Source organism: Halichoerus grypus, chromosome 2 (genome assembly GCF_964656455.1).
Source record: "Halichoerus grypus chromosome 2, mHalGry1.hap1.1, whole genome shotgun sequence".
NCBI lineage: Eukaryota > Metazoa > Chordata > Mammalia > Carnivora > Phocidae > Halichoerus > Halichoerus grypus.
In genome coordinates this window covers 55901583-55925025 of record NC_135713.1, presented here as the reverse complement: position 1 = coordinate 55925025, position 23443 = coordinate 55901583, and the positions used below count along the sequence as shown (strand labels likewise).

The 23443-nt window shown below is 37.8% G+C and overlaps 1 protein-coding gene across 12 annotated transcripts in view; it reads right to left on the bottom strand.

Annotated features, from left to right (window-relative positions):
* Positions 1–23443, bottom strand: part of TENM2 (teneurin transmembrane protein 2) — a 1202741-nt gene that overhangs the window by 1086412 nt on the left and 92886 nt on the right. For all 12 annotated transcript variants that reach the window (XM_078066825.1, XM_078066824.1, XM_078066823.1 and 9 more), the window contains exon 2: positions 23278–23391. The gene's annotated coding sequence lies outside the window, so the exon portion shown is untranslated. The remainder of the gene's footprint in view (positions 1–23277; positions 23392–23443) is intronic.

The following is a 23443-nucleotide window of genomic DNA, read 5'->3' as shown; positions in this document are numbered from 1 at the left end:
GGAGTCCACATGGTCCTTCCTTCTTACACCTGGCTAGTAAGATAAGGCACTTAGTCAACAACTTGGACAATTCACTATTACCATCCATGACTATGAATTTTTACAAAAGACACAAAGGTGTAGGAAGAGGTCAAAAGTTGATCAAGGTGGCAGCATTTGGCAACATTAATACTAGTGACACTGTCCCAATCAGCCCATAAGGTTGGTCAGGCCAACCTTATGGCTCTTGTTGCCAAATCTTCTGTTCTTACCTCCTTTATCAACCTTATTTTTCTGGCTTCCTGATGATTCTAGAAACTACCTCACATTCTTCCAATATGTTCCTTTTCTGTTTAGGTTGCTTATAAATTAGAATCCTAGTTCATACAAAGACAATCTGGCACAAAGCACAGGACCAGAAAAGGGGGATAAGTAAAGGAGTGGCCTACAACCTTTAGAACTGTCCCATGAGCACTTGCTTCCATGGAACCCTAGGTTATAAAAGTGAATCTGGGTTAAGTGACTTTCCCAACACCACAGAATCATGTCCTACTATGAACCACTGGGGACCACTCTTTTTTCTTGTCATAACAACTTTGTTTTTCCCAGTGAATTCTCTTTCATAGAAGAGTCCGCTAGAGTAAACCAGCTCTCCCATCCTTGCTACCTTACACAATTAATCTCCAGTCAGTGGAAATGCCAGGGTGGTGACCTGAAGGTTATGTTTCAGAAATTCTGGAGACCCTGCCAAATTATTAACCATAGTTTGAGCGGAAAAGAAATCCAAATCTCAGGTTTCAAGTCTGAAAACCAAATAGGGCTTCAGGAATTTCTTTCACCTTCCCTCCTAAATTAACAGTTATGTAGGAAAGAAGGCAATTGTATTTCTTCACTGAGGAAATGTCTGCTCATTCTCTTTGTTTGTTTGTTTGTTTTTTTTTTTTAATGAAGTGCTTGTCTTTTTGGCATGATCTGTAAGGGCTCCTAATTTTAGGAATGACTACAGTGTCCTTGTTAAAATGCGGCTTTTTGCCCTCAGACAAACCTAGTTCCAAATCCTAGCTCCATGACATCTTATTTGTATGGCTTTGCGCAAGCCTTTCCTCTAAGTTTGTTTTCTCATCTATTGCATGGGAATAACTGCAGTGTCTACCTCACAGAGCTGTCATACAAATTCCAGGGGAAGAGGCACACAAAATATTTAGCACACTCCCTGGTGCAACAAGGTTCTCATGAAATGTTAGCTGCATGTATTAGCTATTAGAATATGTTATATTAGTCATATTTTGTTAGATTCAGTCAGATACTATAACCTAAACCTAGAGCAGATGTCAGCAAATTTCTCAATAGGGCCACAAAGTCACTATTTTAGGCTTTGTAACCCCAATCATTTCCTTTTATTTTTTTAAGATTTATTTATTTATTTGAGGGGGGGAGGGGCAGAGGGAGAAGAAGAAATCCTCAGACACCCCAGTAAGCACAGAACCTGAGTGGGGCTCAAGGAGCAGGGAGACAGAATGGGGATGCTCAACGGGTGAGGGGCAGGAGGGCTCAGTCAGTGAGGGGTTCAAAAGGGGGCTCGATCCCAGGACCCTGAGATCAGGACCTATGCTGAAACCAAGAGTCAGACGCCTAACTGACTGAGCCACCCAGGCGCCCCAATAGCCCCAATCATTTCTACCTGACTACTCACCTCTGCTGCTGCAACATTAAAGCAGCCACATACCATATGTAACCCGAGGGGTGTGCTGAGTTCCAATAAAACTGCATTTCTGGAAACTGAAATGTTAATTCTCTAATTTTCACATTTTATAAAATGTTTTTCTTCTTTTTTTTCCCCAATCTTTGAAAAATGTAAAAATAATTCTTAGTTCATAGACTGTTTAAAAACAGACAGTGGGTCAAATTTGGTCCACAGGCCACAGTTTCCTAATCTCTCAACTGGAGAAAGAGATAAATCCTATATATGGCCATTGTGTGAGGCAAATATTCATTTCAGGGCCTCCACCTGCTGTTAAGTGACATGCTGATAGACAATATGGTACAACTTGATCAACAAAGCCAGTACTGTAACTTTGAGATCCTCCAGAGTATGTGATAAATGCTACACCAAGTGCCAAGATTTCCTTTACACTGAATTTTTTAAACTTTTGACAAAAAGTCACCAACAGCTAGTCAAGTCTATTTCTACTTGGTTGTTAGAAAAATTCTTTCTACTTTCATTATATTAAAGGCATTTTGAAAGGAAATTAACAGTTTGTCACCTTAACAGTGCAAAATTATGCAGATAAATACTGTAATTTATAAAAGATAATGTCTTTTATTCATTTATATTCATAAGCATTTACTAGAAATATCTGTATTTAGAGGATTTTTAAAGAAAATACTTCACAAATGATAAAAATAGCCCTAAACTAAAAAGATTTGCTTAACTATGTCTACATTTTTATTCCAAGATCTTACCCAATTTCCAACCAGTGATGCCTTAATTACTTGTATAATGCACCAAACTATATATACCTACAGTTTGACATGAAACAAATGTCATTGTGAAGTTAAAAACATGTTTTAGTTCCTCTGTTTTTTATCGGTATTATAAGTATATGACAACATGCTCCAAGAGAAGCAAAATTCTGATCCAAGTTTCTACTAAATTAATAGGCGTTTAATATCCATTATTTTTTATAGTTATCCATGCATATGTAAATTTTATAAACATCCTAATTTTGAGACAAGATTCAGCATTTTTTACATTTCCCATTTGTAATCCTCCCTCCCCCCACCTCCCTTTAAGAAACTAAAATAGGTTTATGGGGCCAATAACTCAATGAGCTATTCCACATCTGGTTATCGGAGGCATATTTCCTGATTAAAAAAAAAAATCACAAAAAGCTGTTTTTATATGCTTGGTTTCTCCTTCTGTTATTACCCATTTAACAGTAGTTTCACATACAGCCAGGCATGTGCCAAACATAGGGCCAATAATAAAAAATACTGACTTAATATAATTTGCTTCCTTGGCTGCTGGGAAAGCAGAAAGCATTGACAAACTGTTTTGTGTTTATTAGTGAAGCTATTGTAGAGGGTGATTGGGGTTTCATTATAAGGGGCCTGCAAACAGTTTTAGCACAAATGCCAATATACATTTTAGAATCGAGTGCAATTTTAAGTATTTTCACTCAAATGGTTTTGCAGAATCTACAACTCAAATAAAAAGTATATTGTGTTTTAACACCACCACCGACTACTATACTATTTGTCGCATTGATCTCCATTGTGAATGCTTCAAACCTTTCTACTTTCATGAAATGTAATGGGCAAATATATTCCCTGGAATCCCAAGTTATGATTAGTTACTAAGCAATCAGAAAAATCACAGCAAGGCATACTTCTGAAAGAAATCAGAAAGAGTAAAGATCACTTCTCTCTGTGTGTTACATAGTGAACCACACAATACCTCATCGATGGTACTGTATATATTAGCTAACCACCATGGGCTAGCTGGAAGCTCATGCATCAATGAAAAGATCTTTGTCAATTGCTGTATGCCTCATTATCTCACGAAGATTTCTTGGCAACAATTAACAGTTACCCAATTCATAGAAATTGCCTTTATTATTTTTGAAGCAGCTACTTTCTTTGGCTTTAATGACTAAGAGAATAGAGACAGATGTCTCTGTTGCTAGGGAGACTGAATTAAAAAAAAAAAAAACCTTTGAAATGAAGTAAATAAGCAACTACCATCTTTTTTTAAAAAGGAGAATTCTGTTAGTTTTGAATTAACTATTTGTTTTAAAAACAAACCAGCAGTAGCTCTACTTTTTAAAAGAAATAAATTAGAATGGTTTATTATCGTTCTTCTCTGACAGTAATAAATCATTAAAAAAAGAAAAGAAAAATAGACCCACCTGTGCACTCAATATCAATTGAGGCTGATTATCAGAAACTGGTACTTTCTTTGTACTGGTACCTGAATTCAACAGGAATTGCCTTTTTATACGATCTGTCAATCCTCTATAACTAAAGAGAAAGCAGGCCCTCCCGCTGGTTAGAAACACTGGGACCTTGCAGACAAGCCTTGCTTGCAGAGCTGGGACAGCTCATGCCCTCTCCTCACCTAGTTCCAGTCTCACCTGCAGCCCCTTGGCCAGTAGTCCAGACTCTGGAAAACAAGTGATCCAAGCCAAGACAGCTTGGCAATTGGGCCAAACTTCTTCTTTACAGTCTCTCTCCATGCTCACCCCTCCTCCTCCATCTTTAATGCCTCATGCTTGACAATACACCTGATGCTCTCCCATTTTCATATATCTTGGACACGCACATCCTGTTCAAACTCTCCCACCATCCTACTTGTTCTATCATCATGCTTTAAGAGGAATGATACCTTCACATGAAAAGAAAAACTAATCCAATTTGAAAGGAAATCACATGTCATAAAAACAATTGCAATCCACCTAAATTCTTTGAAAGAGCCCCTAATCTACTTTGGCATCTATCCAAAATCACCCGAACATCTTTTTTACTTGCTCTAATTAAATCATTAACCAGGAATCCGTATTCAGCTTAAGTATAAACCAAAAATTGAATAAGGACTTCTTGGGCCTTTTCGGTTAGTAATATTTTGCTTAAATATCAGCATAGTATATTAAAACAGAGGCAAACTATCTATTTTTAAATGTTATATGCTATTGCCATAATTTCAAAATCACCTGTAATACATAGAACAACATACAAGATAAAAGTACTTTCTTTTTCCTATTTAAGAAAATGTTTCAAGTTATACAACACTTGGCCTCTATGGCCTGGTGATCTAAGCACTACTCCTAACAGTTTTCCTTTGTGAATGCATAGTTTGAGCTCCAAATGGTGCACTTAAAAAAGTTTACAAGAATTTGTAATGTGAAGACTTTCTGCACTTTTTATTAAAATTCTAACTTAGATGCAATTAGTATGGAAGACAGACCATCATCAGAGTCACACTGGATGAAACTGGGTCCAAATGGAGCAGTGTGGCATTTTGGGTGAATATAGCAGCTTGTGGGTCCAAAATTCTGGGCTCAAATCACATTTTTTTTTAAAGATTTTATTTATTTCTTGACGGAGAGAGAAAGAGCAATAGCACAAGCAGGGAGGAGAAGGAGAAGCAGGCTCCCTGCTGAGCAGGGAGCCCGACGCGGGGCTCGATCCCAGGACCCTGGGATCATGACCTGAGCCGAAGGCAGACGCTTAACTGACTGAGCCACCCAGGCGCCCCTCAAATCACATTTCAACCACATACATGGGATGGGACTTCAGTCAATTTCTTGGCTTTCCTAAGTCTCACTTTTGTTCGTGGTAAACTGGATATTAATCACCTCCTAAGTCTGCTTCGAGGGCTAACATGATACAACAGATGTAAGTACGTGGTCCAGTGCCCAGCACCGAGAAGCACTCCATCAAAGGCAGTTGTTATCTGCTATTATCATCATTATTATTAGCTGCTTCTCACTTTTCTGAGCATATTAATTAAAGATCAAATACAGCTCTCCAACCTTTCATGAGAACTGGGGACAGTGTATGCTCTCCATGACAGTTATGATCATATTATTTAGAAATATTTGCATTAGAAACCAATTGTGGTCTATTTCCAAAGACTGTGTTCACTTTGGATGATTTCATCATATCATGAGATTGGGTTAATTTTAATCATAACTTGTTCATCCTAGCCAAGCTAAGGAGCTTGCTCCATTCTGAGGTGACTTGGTTTGGCTCTTAAGAGATACCGCTTCCCTAACAGAACATCCTTCCAACATCTTACCAAGACCACTCTTTCTTTATTTAAAATCTACTTAGAACCCTACCTCAGCTATTAAGATTTCCTGATGAACTTCAACTACCTCATATTATTGACTGATGGCAGAGATTCTCAGCTTCATATATCACACACAGACCATTCATTTAACAAATGTTTACTGGGTGCAAGGTACTATTCTAAGTACCAGAAATATAATACTGAACATGTTAGAGAAAGTCCCTGCTCTCTCGGTCCCTATCTTTTAGTGATACAACTGGTATGAGTAAACAAATTGGCTTCAGTTAGTAACTTAGAAAAGGAAAAAAATAAAACCAGTTGATTCGAGAGGACTTGGAGAGAGGACTGATAGGAAAGATGGTGCCCTATTTATGGCCACCCTCATTTGGGACTGCACAGGTCCAGAAGGTCCTGCTCGTATAGATTCCAATAAGATGGCACATGAGCTGAGAGCCAAATGGCACAAATGGAGTAGCCATGCAAAGATCTAGGTAATGAGCATTTCTGTAGAAGGGAGAAGATAGAACAAGTTTCTAAAGAAGGAAAGGGCTTTGTATGCTCAAACACAAAGCAGGACAGTTGACCACAGTGCATGAGTATAGGGGCAGATGACCAGAGATGAGGTGGGAGAGGTAGGCATCGAGATGGTTCCAGGCCCAATTCCATAACGCCCACCTGCATAGCTTTTGCAAAATGTGGATGTGTGGGCCATGCCCCCAACCCATTAAATCACAATCACTAATGGTAGATTCCAGGCTGTGTGTGTGTGTGTTGGGGGGGGTTCCAAGTTTCCGAGATGATACTAAAGTGCAGCCAATATTAAAAGCCAATGATAAAGAGTGTTGGAATCCATGATAAGGAGTTACGGTTACATTGTTCTTTTCATTAATGTTTTCAGTTACTTTTTAGTACTTCATCTCCCCATTTAAAGTTTGTGTTCCAGGCATTTCTGATCATTATATCTTTGCAAAATGCCAACTAGAGAACTATGTGTGCAATAAATGCACAACTCAAGGCTGTGATTGTCTTCTGTGTGCCTACATCTGCTTAGAGTGCACTACAGAAACAGACTCATGGTTCTAGGCATATTCCCAATTACCTTTTAAAAAATAAACAAACAGGTGCGTGCAAACACCAGCCCTTAGCAGCTGGCTTCCATGCATTTCCTTCAGGGAAATGAAGATACTGGCTAGGAATTCTCCAAAGTATTTGAAAAGGAAACAAAGGAAGGTTTTGGATTTTTTTTTCTGTTTGTTTGTTTTTTGGTTAAGAGGTGAACAATTGTAGGACCTCTGGGCCATGAGCAAGATGGTCAGTGTGCCCACATGCTGATAAACATCACCAAGATAATCATTTTGCCGTAGTCTCAGTATTTTTCTCTAAAAGAAAAACCACAATTTCAAAAGTCAGAATTCAGAGTAACTGAGGAAAGAATTAGGTGATGAAGGTCACATGGAAAGCAAGAGAGAAAGCATAAGCAAAAAACTGTTGTGTTTGAAAATGACTGTTGGCACATGCAGAATTCCAGAGAGTCATTCCAGGATTGTTTCAGGGAGGTCTAGCTGTGACATCTGTCACCACAATGGCAGCCAGGGTTGGTTGTGATAAATTTCTGCTTCATATGCTCAGTTTAAGAGAAGGCCCTTCCTAACTAGAACAGAATCATGCTCCACTTGTGGCTCACAGAAATTGCCATAAGTCCAGATAGGCTTCTGGGTTATATGGGAAGAAGTTACCTTCTTGGTAGTTAATTCTTGAAATTCTCATAATAGGGCACACAACTAATGATAGCTGTGAGCACTCCAGACTCATGCCAGTGGTCTTCCTACCTGTATCATTCAAAAATTTGACCTGTAGGTTTGGCCATTCTTAAACAGAGCTTCTAACATCATATCGTACCTACATATGCTTTGATAGGCAGATTCTAGTTTTTACAGTAGGGTTTATGAATTTCCACCTGGGTTTGACTCTCACATGGCCTACTTACTAGCTGTGTGACCTAGGCAAACCACTAGAATGCAAGCTCCATGAGGATGGGAATTTTTAACCTGAGTTTTTCTAAGGATACGTCATTGGGGAAAAAAAAAAAAAGATCAAAATCAGACCCAAACCAAAAGTCAAAAGAAATTTTCTATGTTTCATTTGCCTTAACTTCTGCATCTTTAATATGGGAATAATTATAGTCTCTACCTCATATATTTTGTGTTAAGTGAAATAATGGATGTAACGCACTTAGCGCATTGCATAGGAATAATACACATTCCAAATGTTTGTTGAAGAAAGACCAGTGTGAGTATAACGCTTTTAAGCCAAGTATTGATAATAAGGTAACTTTCTAATTACTTACAAATATTTTAACGATAGAATGGTGCTTTCTAAGGCAACCTAATAGTCAAATATCTTAATTGAGTATCTGATCCCAAACATGGACTCAAAACTTCAAACCAAGCACCAAATTTCTACTAACAGCTCGATATTGTGTCTAGATTATTGATTCACCTATGTCAGCATCTTTCCTTTGAAAACTCCTCCCCTTTCCTTCTGAGCTCAGTCCAGGAAAGAATAAAATCACCATGGTGACAACAATGACCCCCTCTTCGGAGTGTATTCAAATTTATGTTGAGCTTTTCTTGCATGCTGCTGTGCCTTGCCTTTAAATTGTCTCTTGGAGTCACTCCAAGGTCAGGGGAATTTCTTTATCACTTAAGGTCTCCTTCAAGGATACAAAAGAACAATTTGGAGCTCATGATCTGGAATTGATAAATTTTATAATAAATAATTCTACTGTATTTGAGTCAGGCAAATTATTTACTAGGACCATTATGTTAAAGAAGTTGTAGGTGATGTTGTGACTAAGAGCCTCATACAATAAAAATGTATGTGCAATACTTTTTTTTCCCCCCTAGAATGTCTGATCAAGACATTCATTGAGTGGGTATCACTTATTCAGAAAGTTACTATACACAATACATAATATCAGTCTGGGTTCTGAGAGTGACACAAATTCGGGTCTTTCTGTTTTGTATTAAATATAATGCTACCTTGAACTACACTGTAAAATAAGTGTTATTTCAATGCTGGGTCCAGCTTAGTCAGGAGACAGAAGCTGAGAAAAAATTTAGGTAAGTCTCATTGATCAAGGGGAGCTTTAGGGAGTACAGAAGTTTTGAGTCTGGAATGTCCCATCAAGTGTTGTGTGAATCAAATGAGATGTACATTTAGTCCTTATCAGAGCTGGCCCATGATATTATGTGGTCTCTATATGTTAGTTATTATTAAGTTCCAGATTTTATTATTATTATTGTTGTTGTCATTGAATTTCAACATTTGGTCTAAAATATATTTACATTTTGAGAACCGTCTCAGTCTGTTTTGTATCCATAAAGAGTTAAAATGGCTCTCTGAAGGAATCCCACAACTCAGAGCCTATGCATAGTGAGAGGCAAAATCCTGGATGTCATGCAGATACACCTTCAAAACATTCAGTATAGGCAGACGGGTTTTGTTTGACAAAGTTAATAGTGGCAGTTGGAACTTACCACTGTACAAAGAATTTGGTGAAGTGTGATGTGGCATCTTTTATTACAAAATATCTGTAACCTTCCTCACCCCCTACCAAAAGTCACTACTATTTCTTATACCTGAATTAGGAAGCACACCAAAAGCAAAATTATCCTATAAATGGCTAATTTCACATGTCATTTTCTAAATTGATGAACCTTAGTATGTGATTTATAGAAAGAGGAAGCTCTAGAGGGATAGACTAGAGCCCCGAGGTAACTTTCCTGAAAGAATTTCCCTTGACAACCTTAACTTGGAACACGAACACACACACACACACACACACACACACACAGTACAGTACAAAATTGTTTCATGAATCATCCCGCTCTGAGTTGGTTAAAATAGCAATGTCACTACGCGGGAGCATAATCTCTTTGCTCTCCATTACCCTATTGACATGTTTTTCCACCCCACTGCTGTTAATCCATGAAGACTCCTGATGATTAAAACTGATTTGGTTCTTTAAGGAAACTCAGTGGTCAGTAACACTTCCTCTCCTCAAGCCCTTTATACGTCATGCTGGGAGTGACAACTACGTGTGCTTTGGGCCTCTTGAATCGATTTAATATCTCAATTTGTGCTACTGATGTTTCATCTGACAGTGGCGGGTCTCCAAAACACTTCTACAGTGACACTGCTGAACTTAGTGAAGGTCAAATAGCTATTACATTTTGAATTAATTCACCTTTTCTCTCTATGTCAATCCCATCAAAGTCCCTAGATATAGTCACACAAATGTAAAATGAACTTGGTAAAAGACCCTCAATGGATAGAATTTACTCATTCACTCAGAAAAAATACTTTTTGGGCACCTATTGTGTCCCGAGCAGTTGGTTAGGCACTGAGGATTTACGTGAAAGGAACTCAGACACAGCTGCTGCCCTCCAGGAGCTGTGATTCCTAATGTGGAAAGCCTGAATAAAATTGGCTATTCCAAAAAGATTTCTTGAGTTTAAGTCACAAAGAGAAGTGGCCACTATGTAGGTCTCACCTGAGTGCTGTGGTTTAGAGATGAGACTCCCCAGTGAGAGCCTACACACCCGTGCTGCCTCAGGGACCCATGTTTTCAGCACTCTGGAGGGAAATGAGAGCTTTACCAACCTTCTACCCCACTCATTCTCCATGTAAACCCTCTATTCCGATGGCAGTGGTTCCCCCCGGAGGGTGCTCACTCCCTTTGTTTGCCAGCTTCCTATAGTGTGGTATTTTCCAACCCCATTTCTTCCCAATGGCCACCATCTCACACCACTGTCATTATTCCTTAGTATTTTTATTTACTTTAATGAACTGTTTCTTTAGCACACTATTTTAAAAGTCAATTATAAAAACTTTAAATATAAAAAAAAAACATAGTATTGGCTATGATTAGAAGGTAGCTGTATAAAGAAATGTAATGTTTAAAATGTTCCTAATTTCAGACCAGATACCAGCGGCTAATGAAAGCTGAATCTGAGTCTGATATCTTTTTCCTACAACAGAGAAATCAGCAAGTGTGAGAGTGGTTAAGGTCAGCATAGACATAAAGCGAGATGCTCTTCTTTTTCTTCTTTTTTTTAATTTTATTTATTTGTCAGAGAGAGAGAGCACAAGCAGGGGGAGTGGCAGGCAGAGGGAAAGGGAGAAGCAGGCTTCCCGCTTGAGCAGGGAGCCCAATGCGGGACTTAATCCCAGGACCCTGGGATCGTGACCTGAGCTGAAAGCAGATACTTAACTACTAGCTACTGAAATGTCCTCCTGTACCACTGGTAATAGTCATTTCCTTTTTTTGGTAACAGAGCTACAGTAATAACATTAATAATGATGATGATGTTGTTACTGTTGCCGCTGCTAATAATAATCACTTAAGAAAGTAGTAATCAAGTAGTTTCTATATCCCTGTTTTAAGCATTTTTACACATAATAATGAATTGACTCTTCCTAATACCCCATGAAGAAAGCACTTTTGCACATGGGATCCAGTAGCCTTAAAAAGTTCAGTAACTTGCTCAAGCTCATAGAGCTGTCACATCTAAGAGCCGTCACTAATCAAACCTCAGCTCTGAGTCAAACACACCTTGTTCCCAGCACCACCAGATACTCTGCATCCCTGGGCAAGCCACTTTAACACCATTTCTGCAGAAGAAACCAACATTTTGAGAGGTGACAACTGAAAAACATATGCCTGGCATTAGGACTCAATGAGGAGGAGGTAGAGGAGGGGGAGGAGAGGGAGGAGGGGCAGGAAGAGGGTGGTATTTGAATCCTTTCTGCTGTTACTCATTAGCTATTTAACCTTGGGAAGGTTGTTGAGTATCTCTAAGTCTTCATCTGTAAAATGAGATGGTATCAGCTCCTGGATAACTGTGGTAAATGTTTTGAAGTGGCTACAGTGAAAGTCTAGCACAGTAGTTGGTATGTAATAGACCCTCAATAAGCAGTCCTTGTTATTATTCTGCAGCGTGTTTATCAAATCCCCAGCCATTATTCACGGCTCATTCTGTGCCATCCATTCTCTGATGCTTTCTCTTATGTGTTCTGCCCACAATGATAACTACAATGATAACTCTTCCCTCTGAATTTTGTATCACTTATTTCATTTATTTTTAAAGAACCAACTTGTTCTTCCAAAGTAACTGAAGCCTTTAGAAAACAAGACTCATAAACTTCTTTTTACCACATATTATTTAACACACTGTACTTGCCTAAAAGGAAGGCCAAAAACATTTAGTAATTTTTTAAAATTAATCATTACATGAAATGAGAAATGTTTCATCAACAGAATCTAAAAAGGTGATCTAGGTAGTAGGGGAAAAAAATATAGTATCTTTTGTTTTCTGAGGATATTTTTTCCCCTTCATGTTGGCTGCCCGTAATACTTGATATAAACAGCACCATCTTCTGCTGGAGGATATTAAATCCTCATAAACAAGAAGATCTTCACATTTTTGGTAAGAATGAGATGGCCTAACATCCAAGACAAGCATCTCCATCTGGAGATGGAGTATCACATTCTAATATCTCCTCAGTTGTTTTCTTCCTTATTTACTTTCTAATTACAAAAGTAACAAATTTATGGTAGGAAGTTAGAAAAATACAGAAAAAAAAATAAGAAAATACAAATGATCTGCTGTCTCTTTCCCCAGAAATAGCCACTATTAACATTTCCTCATATGTCCCTCACACCTTTTTCTTAATGTTCTTTGGTACATTTAAAAAATAAGTATACTAGGATCAGGCTATATATACTTTTTAAAAATACAATATTCCGGTATTCTTCCATGTTCTTTAAAAAGATTACTTTGTCGGGGCTGCAAAGTATTTCAACATTTGAATGTCATTAAACTGTTATTGGTAGACAATTGTTTTTAAATGGCCCTTATTTTAGGGGTGCCTGGGTGGCTCAGTCGTTAAGCGTCTGCCTTCGGCTCAGGTCATGATCCCAGGGTCCTGGGATCGAGCCCCACATCAGGCTCCCTGCTCCGCGGGAAGCCTGCTTCTCCCTCTCCCACTCCCCCTGCTTGTGTTCCCTCTCTCGCTGTGTCTCTCTCTGTCAAATAAATAAAATCTTAAAAAAAATAAAAAAATAAATGGCCATTATTTTAAATGTTTCATTAAGTAACATCCTTCCAAATGTATCTTTCTGTTCAGTGATAATTCTTAGCATAAAAGGTTAAATGTGTAAGAAGAGGGTCAAACCTTATAAGCCTCTTAAGATCCTCAGCACTATCCACTCTCAGTGATTGGTGACCCCCCCCAACACCACACACTTGCCAATACCAAGGACAATGAGTTTTCAAAATCTTTTGTAATTTCCCTAGAAGACAAATGTTGGTATCATATGCTTTATGGACTTTCAAAAACATGCTGCTTCATCATGAACAGACAGCTTCAGTGCTCTAGACATTTTATCTTCCGCTCAGCTTACAAAAATGACTTCCAAATCAAAACCAGTGCATCTATGGAAGATGATCAGTACTAAATCAGTTACATAAGGAGCACATAAGACTGGCTTGGCTCTGGTGCTGTGGAGACTGACACAAGCAAACCAAACTCTAAGCCTATAAATGCCTCAAGGTTACAAAATCAAAATGCTAAGGACAACCAGTCACCAACAGCCGATTAGGCTTTACGCTGTCGCCATTCAATAATTTCCTTACTTTGCTTCTGCCTTTTCTCTATTCCCTGAGCTCCCGCTGGTAGAGTGCTCCTACCAACTTCCGCTATGGCGCTGCCCAATTTAAGTTGATTTTTACTCAAACTCTTCAAATTTTTAATGCGCCTCAGTTTCTCTTTCAACAGTTCTGATGTCAGAACACGGAACCAAAGGAGACCCCCAACAGTCCCCAGGAAGCAGTGAGCAACCCAGCATAGCTACTTGTTCAGCCCTTGAGCTCGCTGTTTTCTCGCTGCTTCTGGCCGCTGCAGGGGTGGTAAGAACGTCTCTCTTGGATCCTAGGTCTGCAGCTTCTGTGCTATGAGCTTTCGGAGTTCATTCGTGTATTTCTTCCCCCTACCCCTACTCATGCCACGTGTTCCGAAAATCAGACAGAGTGGACCAGGTCCAACTTAGCAACCCCACGGATCTCAGGTCTGACTTAAAAACCGGACTGGGACTGGAGCTGTACTGGGTCTGAGTTAAGCAGATCTGGGGCGAGCATGAGGGCACAGGTGAATAAAATTTTGTTTTAAGGTTAAACCAGTAGGTCATCCTACCAAAGGTAATCTTTTTTTTTTAAAGATTTTATTTATTCATGAGAGAGAGAGAGAGAGAGAGAGAGAGACGCAGAGGGAGAAGCAGGCTCCCAAGGAGCAGGGAGCCCGATGCGGGACTTGATCCCAGGACACTGGGATCATGACCTGAGCCGAAGGCAGACGCTTAACCATCTGAGCCACCCAGGCGCCCCTACCAAAGGTAATCTTGAATTACAGCGGGCACAGTGGAGAACATTTAACCATCTCAAATAAGCTTTTCCACTTAAGAGGTGCCGTAGATAGAAAGGGGTCTCAGCCAAGCACTCACTATAAAGGATAGAGGGAAAATTATTTTTTCCTTCTCTATCGTTTCTGGTGACCAAGACAAGGACTCACTGGGACACCCCATTCTCTCTGGAACCTGCAGATGGCATTCTAGGAAAACTGGCAGAAGCCTACAAAGGGTAAGAATAAGTAACAAACTCAGCTCTCCCAGATTTCCACCTGTGGACCTGGTAGAGAGAAGGTAAAATTTCACGTCTGTTCCTTTCCAAATTCAGATTGGCAGGAAAAGATAATGATTATCGATCCTTTCTTACCCAGGAACAGCTACTGCCTTGTTTGTCTAATTTTGTGTCCTAGGATCTTGGTTTGGCAAGCATGAGGTTGGGGGAGGGACAGCCCAAAATACGGCTAGATAGAGATGTGACTTGTACTACAATTTCAGCTTGGGTCCTCCCAAGTGTTGCCAGCTCTCCACGGGAATTGTTTAAGTATTTCTTTTGGTTATCTTTGGGAGTGGCTCTGGATCTTGGTAAATAGGGAAAGGATGGGACTTTAGGTAGGGAAAGAAGAGGGGCCCCAACTAGGCTCTGAGGGTATTTCAGATACACAGACCTTGAGACAGAACAAAGATAGGAAAATTTAGACCACCCTATCCCACTTACTAGGGTTAAAATGTTTTTCTACTAACTACACTGTAACCCCAAAAAATAAAAAAAAAAAAACACAGAAACTAACCAGGCCTCAAAGGAAAAGTTCACTATAGAGATTAACCAGACCTAGCAAAACATATCTGTAGATCATAGATGTCACAGAGACAAAAACTCACACACAAGGTATAAGCGTCATGTCTAGCTCCAGGCCACTGACCTAACCACTGGCAAGTTTCCTGCTAAAGTCCTAATAAAAGGCCAGAGATGAAAAGCCCTCATTGGCAATGCGGTTGGGACCCCTCTAACTCCTGAGAGGTTTTTCTGTATCCTTGCTTAATAAAACTCTATCGCTTTGTTCACTCTCCTTTGTCTATGAGATTCATTCTTAGACTCTGTGAGACAAGAACCTCGCTCCACCGGCTTCACTGGGAAGGTAGTATCTTTTGTACTTTTTTGGGGGATGCTTCTTGTGTCCATGGGGTTGTTCAATACTGTCAGGAATTATTTACTGTTGGTCCTGGCTCACACCTAGCAAGATATTTGAAAGGATTTTTTTAAGTAGCTCTATAATCAGAAGTTGGCCAAATTGGAAGCTGATATCAGAGCCTGATAGGAACTTTTTTTTAGGCCTTCTCCCCAGAGCTAAAATGAAAATCTGTACACAGAGGAAAAGAAAAACATTCTGAAGCCATTGTGGAAGGATTTATCAAACCATTCTAAAGAAACATAGCTCTAAATCTAGAATATAGGAATCTTCTGATTTCAATCTTAGTTGAAGATCTTCTCCCTGATATGAAGAAGCAGATTAAGGACAATGTAGTTAGATGGCTGTGGTCAGCTTCCGGATATCATTCACGTTGAAACCCAATTCTTTGAGGACTTAAAAAATGTATTTGTCTTACAAATTGAGTCTTTATAAGAACAGAAACATGGTTCTAGAAACAATTCAAACACCACCTATCCTTTTTGCCAATCCCCAAACCTCCCCTATTCATCTCAAAAGGCTTTCACATATTGTGAAAGATCTGGATTTAAGAAACAAAGACTTTCTTGGAGAAATTTACATACTTTCTCTGTGCCTTTGAGATATGAGTATTCTACCTGCTCTTCCCTAGGAACCCAGAGCCATCTCTTAATATGCAAGCTTCAAGGAGGAAATTTTTAGAAAGGAAAAGAAAGAAAAGGGGAGTGAAGGGGAAGAGAAGGGAAGGGAGAAAGCTATATGGAAATTAAATGAATAAAAAATTTTAAAAATCTTTCCACGAATATTAGTAAAAGCTTTTAGCCATCTCAGCAGGTAGCTTTAACTTATTCTATCTGCCAGAACACACTTTGGATTCAAGTGTTCTTTTATAAACTAGTGAGTTTTCCATTATCATACATGTCTCATTGCTAAAATTTTAAAATCAGAGCTCTGAGATCCGTGTACGTGTCTGCATATTACATATGTCTATGTATATATGTTATAGATACGTGATATTTTTCCACCTCCAGATGGTATTACAAAAATTGATTTGTAAAGACAAACATTTATATAAAGTATATTCTCATAAATGTAGAAAATAACTCAAATGATTTTCAAGTTCATGTGATCTACGATAATGTTTGGTAAATAAAAGCTAACTTAAGTTTGTTGGTGTAATTAAAACAGGCATGTCTTTAGAGTTATCAGCGTTAAATATAATACTTTTATTCTACACAGATTTATTAAAAGTCAATCTCATATTGTCTCTATTACAGAATTTGTCAGCAAGAAAGATAACATAACAAGATGATGGTTAGACATTTAATATCTCATGAAATTTTCATAAATAATCTAACCATAATTCTTAACAAATAAAATATATAAGTAACATAAAAGTTTATAAATATACTTTTCAATAATATTTATGCTTATGGTATGTCTACTTAAAAATAGTTTCCAAAATCTTTTTGGTAACTGAAAACTTTAAAGGTATACTGAGATAAGTTAAATATTGGATATTCATTGAATATCTAGATTATTTCCAAATAAGATAAAATATTGAAACATTAACTACTGACCATAGGATTATCCACTTTGGGCGTTTCTTTATTTGTAATCCCATAATCAAGACTCCTAGCACTTTTACAGTCATGCAGAGCAGTGAATAATTTGAGTTGCCTGATACACATTCCCGGCTGAGATGTAATAATGAGATGCCCTTCCTTCTTATTTCAGTGCTCATATTATAAACAAGTCCTTTTCATTATCTATATAGTGCCACATTTTATACGTTTTTGTGCCCTTTCTTGCTGATTTTGCTGTTTTAAATGACTCCCAAGCATCGTACTTAAGTGCTGTCTAGTGATCCCAAGTGCAAGAAGGCTGTCAGGTGCCTTACGGAGAAAATACATGTGCTAGAGAAGCTTCGGTCAGGCAAGAGTTATAGTGCTGTCCGCCATGAGTTCAACGTTAATGAATCAACAACATATATTAAATAAGATGTTCTTAAATAGAAACACACATAAAACAAGGTTACATATTGATCTGCTGATTGGTTGATGAAAATGCTGGGACTTGAGGCTTGCACTTATCTAATCCAGTATTTCCCCTGGGGCAATGATTCAGTATTTGCTAATTCAGTGTCCAGCAACTTGATAGAACATGACTACCACAAGGAAGGAGGATCAACTGTTATATTTACTTCCCTATGTTCTTGATAGTTTATTCCTTGTATGATTGTGGCTCTATGTTCTTACATTCTTTATTAAGATGCCTACATTTGTAACCCATTTTCTATGGACCTAGATATGGCATGCAGATGTACAACACACACACACAGACCTACACACACATACACACACACACAAATATCCATTCAAATACCTTAACGGTAATATTTTGACTTATTTATAATTTATATTATGTAGGATGATATTTAATTTATATTAAATTGACCTCTTAACAATATATTTTTATCTGTTGGCTTTTCAGGCAAATTGGACTCATCATAATATAATGGCTTTTTTTCCTTATACAGGCACACCTCATTTTATTGTATTTCATTTTATTGTACTTCACAGATACCACATTTTTATGAATTGAAGGTTTGTGGCAGCCCTGCATTTAGCAAGTCTACTGATGCCATTTTTCCAATAAAGTTTGCTCATTTCGTGTCTCTGTCAAATTGTGGTAATTCTTGCAATATTTCCAACTTTTTCATTATTATTATATTTGAATTGTTGCAGTCTCACGATAAAACTTTAATGGATGAGGAGTTGCTTCCTGTGGAGGAGCAAAGACACTGGTTTCTTGAGATGGAATCTGCTTCTGGTGAAGATGCTGTGAAGATTGTTGAAATGGCAATAAAGCATTTAGAATATTACATAAACTTAGTTGATAAAGCAGTGGTAAGGTTAGGTTTGAGAGAATTGACTCTAATTTTGAAATTACCTACTGTAGGTAACATGCTATGAAATAGCGTCACATGCTACACAGAAATTGTTAGGGAAAGGAAGAGTCAGTCAGTGTGGCAAATGTCATTGTCTTATTTTAAGAAATCGCCACAGCCACTCCACCTTGCCAGCCCCACCCTGATCAGCCAGCACATGTCAACATCGAGGCTAGACCTTCCTTCCAACAGCAAAAAGATTATGACTCACTGAAAGCTGATAGTGGTTAGCATTTTTTAGCACTCAAGTATTTTTAAATCAAGGTATGTACATTGGTTTTTTAGACATTATGCTTTTGCACATTTAATAGACTACAGTATAGTGGAAACATAACATTTATATATACTGGGAACTGACTAAATTCATTTGACTTGCTGTATTGTGATATTTACTTTATTGTGGTGGTCCGGAACTGAACCTACAATATCTCCATATTTTCTCAGTACCCCATTAAAATGTTTGATTTTACCCAAATTCTGTTCTATTTGTTCATCCTGGTTTACATAGTTCTAATGATACAACAAACCTCTACAGACTACTTTTCTTCTTTTGTAACTGTTCTGTAATAGTAAGCTAAGCCATTCAAAGATATTCCCACTCAATTTTCCAAATGAGCTACTCAAAAATTGAAATAGCATTTTATAATTACTTTTCTTATTCTGTGTTACAAATATCTCATTGATTTATGTACTCGGGGATTTGAAAACCAAAATCTACATCCAATAATAGTTGGCAAACATCGATAAGCATACCATTCACACTTTAGCCTAAGTGACAACAGTTTATAAAAAAATCCATACTTTAAAAATTGATGTAATTAATTTACTAGATCATAGCTTATCATACCATATTCTTCATAATAAAACCTAGGCTTTCTCTAGAATCATCCATGTTTTTCCTTGTTCAAAATATTTCAATTAGTGGATCAGTATCTGGAATAATAGATTGGGCTAAAAAATATGGTTCTTCTTCTTAGCTGAGCAAACTTGAGTAAGATATTTAACCTCTTGGGACCTCAGTTTTCAGAAGTAAAGAAGAGTTTGTTTTTATGTTAAATAAAATGATTTACATTACAGAGAAAAAAATGTTTAAATGTAGCACATGGCAGGTATTTAATAACTGTTCCTTTCTACTTTTACTCCCTTCGTAATTGTTATATTAAAACACCACACACACATCATATATTAGCTCTGGTTACATAAGTTCTATTTCAGTCTTTAAATTTCCAAGGAAATATTTTGTGAAATATATAATGTTGCACGACTTCATATGAGAGAATTTGGAATGTTTAAAGAAAACCTGTTGTAAATCTCACGACGTTAAGAGGCAATTCAGGCATGTAGTGTAGGAAAAAAAAAATCTCAAAATGCTCTCATCTTAAAGGTTAGATGGTGAGTATTAAAGGGTATTTCTATACTGGCAAAAAAGGAAAAAAAAGAGCTCAGTGTAATACCTTCAACATGGTGCTACTAGTTCAGTTCTTACACAGAAGTGGATTTTAAACTAGAGTAAAAAAATGTTAATCTTATTTTTTAAGAGACTAGGTCACTTATATATTCAGTACATACTGATTATTACAAACTCTTTAAAATGGGAAGGAAAGTGAAAAATGTCAAGTTGTATTCCACTGATAGGGAATTAAATCCACACATCACCCACTGCAGGATGTGTTGTTGAAAACACAGCCTTCATGTAGATCTGTTGATTTTCCCAAAACTTCTACCCAAAGTAGGGTTTCAATTTAATACTATCAGAAGTTGAAAAACATTTGTTCTACTTTTCCCATATCAATGGCAGTCTTTCAAAGTATCAGGGTTTTTTCTATTGTTTTTAAGTTTCTTTCTCTTTTATCTTCATTTCTTAAATAGTGAGAAAAACAGCCAAAAAAAATATTTTAGTGATGGCAGAATCATATCTTATATTTCATCCTACTCTGATTGAAAGCAGATATGACCATCCTAGAACTATGAGAATCTACATTTAAATTTAGTGTTTTCTATGAATTCAACACAGAGTAAAAACCATTTTATACACTCCTTCCAGTTAAGCAAAAGATTTGCATAGAAATTTTTAAGGTCCTGATACACTAATTGAAATATTGTGAACAAGCAAAAATATGGGATGATTCTAGAGAAAGCCTAGGTTTTATTATGAAGAATATGGTATGATAAGCTATGATCTAGTAAATTAATTACATAAATTACAATAAATATATTTATTGCCTCTTATAAGCAAAGAGAGTAGCATTTAAAACTTCACGCATAAGCCTAAGTGAAAAGAAAAAGAGCTAGAGATGGTACAGATGGGAACTAAAAACTTGGGCAAACACCAGTTAATGTTGCTAAAGCCTATTGCCTAGTAAAGCCACTCTTATTTATTCTATTAGGGCTGAAAATGACACTTTAAATTGAATAGCAGAGGGCAGAAGTCTTGCAGAGTTCTTTTCAAAGTAGGTAGGTATTTCTTGGGAACAGGTTCCATAGAATGTAAATACAATGCCAGACAGTTACCATGAAGAACTTCTGAAAGTTGACAGCAGTTTTCTGCAAGCCAAGCCCTGCCTCACTGGCTGCCTTGTTATTTAGCCAAAATTCAAAACACTTGTGGTTGCAGTAGTAAATCATCTTAACTAAATGATGGCAAAACCTGATGAGAGTGTTGAGTTTTCTCATTGAGTTTTCCGGCCAGCGTGTTAGGCAAATCACTGGCATTCTAAAATTTGCTTTTATTATCAAGGTAGTTCCTAAGATCATGTAGCCTTTTCTCTCTCTTCCCACATGGACACAATATTGCTCATTTTCCTCTACCTATTTTCATGACTATTATGTACCAAAGACCCATCTTTTCCAGGAAACTGAGTCACAGAATTAAATTAGATGACAAGATTAGGATGATGAGCAACAAAGAGAAAAACGGGATGACTGATGAATCTAACAAGTTCAGGAAAATCCTCTAGGAATCTGAACATGGGCATCATTCTTCAAGGCAGGTTCTATTCTTCCAGGTCTTGCCCCACCTAACCTACCTCCTCCTCTTCTGCAGTGTTCTGATCTATTATTTGCTCTGGGGGAGGACAAATGGGTTAGCATAGGCTATTTCAGAGTCTTAGGTCTGTTTCACCATACACCTCCTATTTCTTCTAAAATTGACAACTCTATGTTTATAATGGATTTCCTAAGCACTCAGTGATATCTCCTTAAGAACAAAAACAATGATGGGTCCAAGCTTCCAAGAAGGAAAGTGGTACTGGGGGATATTTCTAGGAGAGGATAGCACCTGATCTGTGTGCTAGCATCCTTGACGTCAGAGATGTGCTATAATAAACTCGAGCCTTCCTTACACAACCTAGTTTGGATCTGACCTCCAAGACATGAGGAACATCTATGCTTCAGAGAAAGTTAAAGTGTGCTGAGCATTATCCCATTGAGTGCCTTTCTCAGAATCCAAGAATGATATAATCCAAAAAGAAGTCACTACTACCCTAATAGAAGATTCTCTCAGCTCAGACCACATACCCAAGAAAACATATGGGGATGGCAAGAAAAAATGTGGAAAACTAGCCACAGTAGAAAGGTAGTTTTCCAACAAGTTGCTTGGACTTCAGTTTCTTCACCAGCAAAATGGAGCCAGAACTGCTGATAACATTCATTCATCTCCAACTACATGTCCAAGTACCAGGTTAAGTACCTAATTGCATCATCTACTTCTCACCACAGCCTCATGAGATTCCCATCCAGACATTATATTATCTGTTTCATAAGTGCTTTCTAAACTGACTGTTCCAGCCAGGCGGATTACTGCATTATGCACACCTCCTTCATGAAAGTATTCATGTCAACACCCTTGCCCTGAAGCCCATTCTCATTCCCTTTGACACTGCCTCATTTTCACGGGAAACACACACACACACACACACACACACAAACTTCTGCCAGAAATAAAAAGGAAGAAAGAAGAAAAAAAGATTTAATCCAGGTACCTGTTCCTTTTATCCATCTAATCACTTATAAGTCTCTATCATACCTCCTCTCATACCCTATCCTTGGTCACAATAGCTCCATATATATTCAAATTACTACAATTATCCTATAACTGAGGTTTTAGCTAAGTCAGATGATCCATCTCCAAATTAGAATTGCAAAATGTATTTATAATTGTACCCATAGGACCCTTTAATTGCCTCATTCCCCAAGGTGCACCATCTTGGTAAGATGTGACCTGTAAAAATATAAAAGCAAGATCTGAAAAGCAAAAGACTTGGGGAAAATGGATGCAGAAGGTCCAAGAAAAGCCTTGGGAAGACCTTTGATATATGGTACTAGATGCTGTAGAAATATATTGAGGATGCCAGTTCAGGGGCAATAAAAACAGAGAGGATTTTATTAGGAACATCAGAAAGGCTTGCTGGTTTCCTTTTTGCTTGTCTTACGACATGCACAGATTAACAACATGAAACAGATCAAGGGGGCCAAGTTTTTTTTAATCTCTAATGTCTTACACATTACAGTGGAATACTATGTGGTCCAGCTGACCACAACTATCACCTGGAAACAAATGTTTCCATGCATACACAGCAAATATGGAATGCAATAACCAAATTATTTGAAGAGGCCAGGGGATGAGGAAAGGTGTTCACCAGAGGGGGACACATCCAGGTAGAGAAGAAGCAGATGCATGAGTGAAGAATTGTAGTCATTCAGTTGGGTTGGGAGAGAGAGAGACAATAGCGGATTTCAGAGAGAGAAAATGACAGTACAATTTACTTGTGTCTGTAAGAAAAAAAAGAAAAAGAAAAGAAGCCAGTTTTCCTGCACAGAGCTGGAAAAGCACTATTTTTGTGCTCTGTATCAAAGCACTTTGGTCAACAATACAAACAACATGAGGCAGAGCAAAACACGAAATTGTAGCCATGATTCCACTCACCAAAAGGGTGGATCTTCAGTGTGCAATTCAGCTGGCTTTACAGGAATGCGCCACAGCAAAGTCAAGCGACGAAGCAAGCCCCAGTCTGCTTAGGCAATAAAAAGCTGGATGTAACTGTTAAAAAAAAAAAAAAAAAAAAAAAGAAGAGAAAAAAGAAAAGAAAATA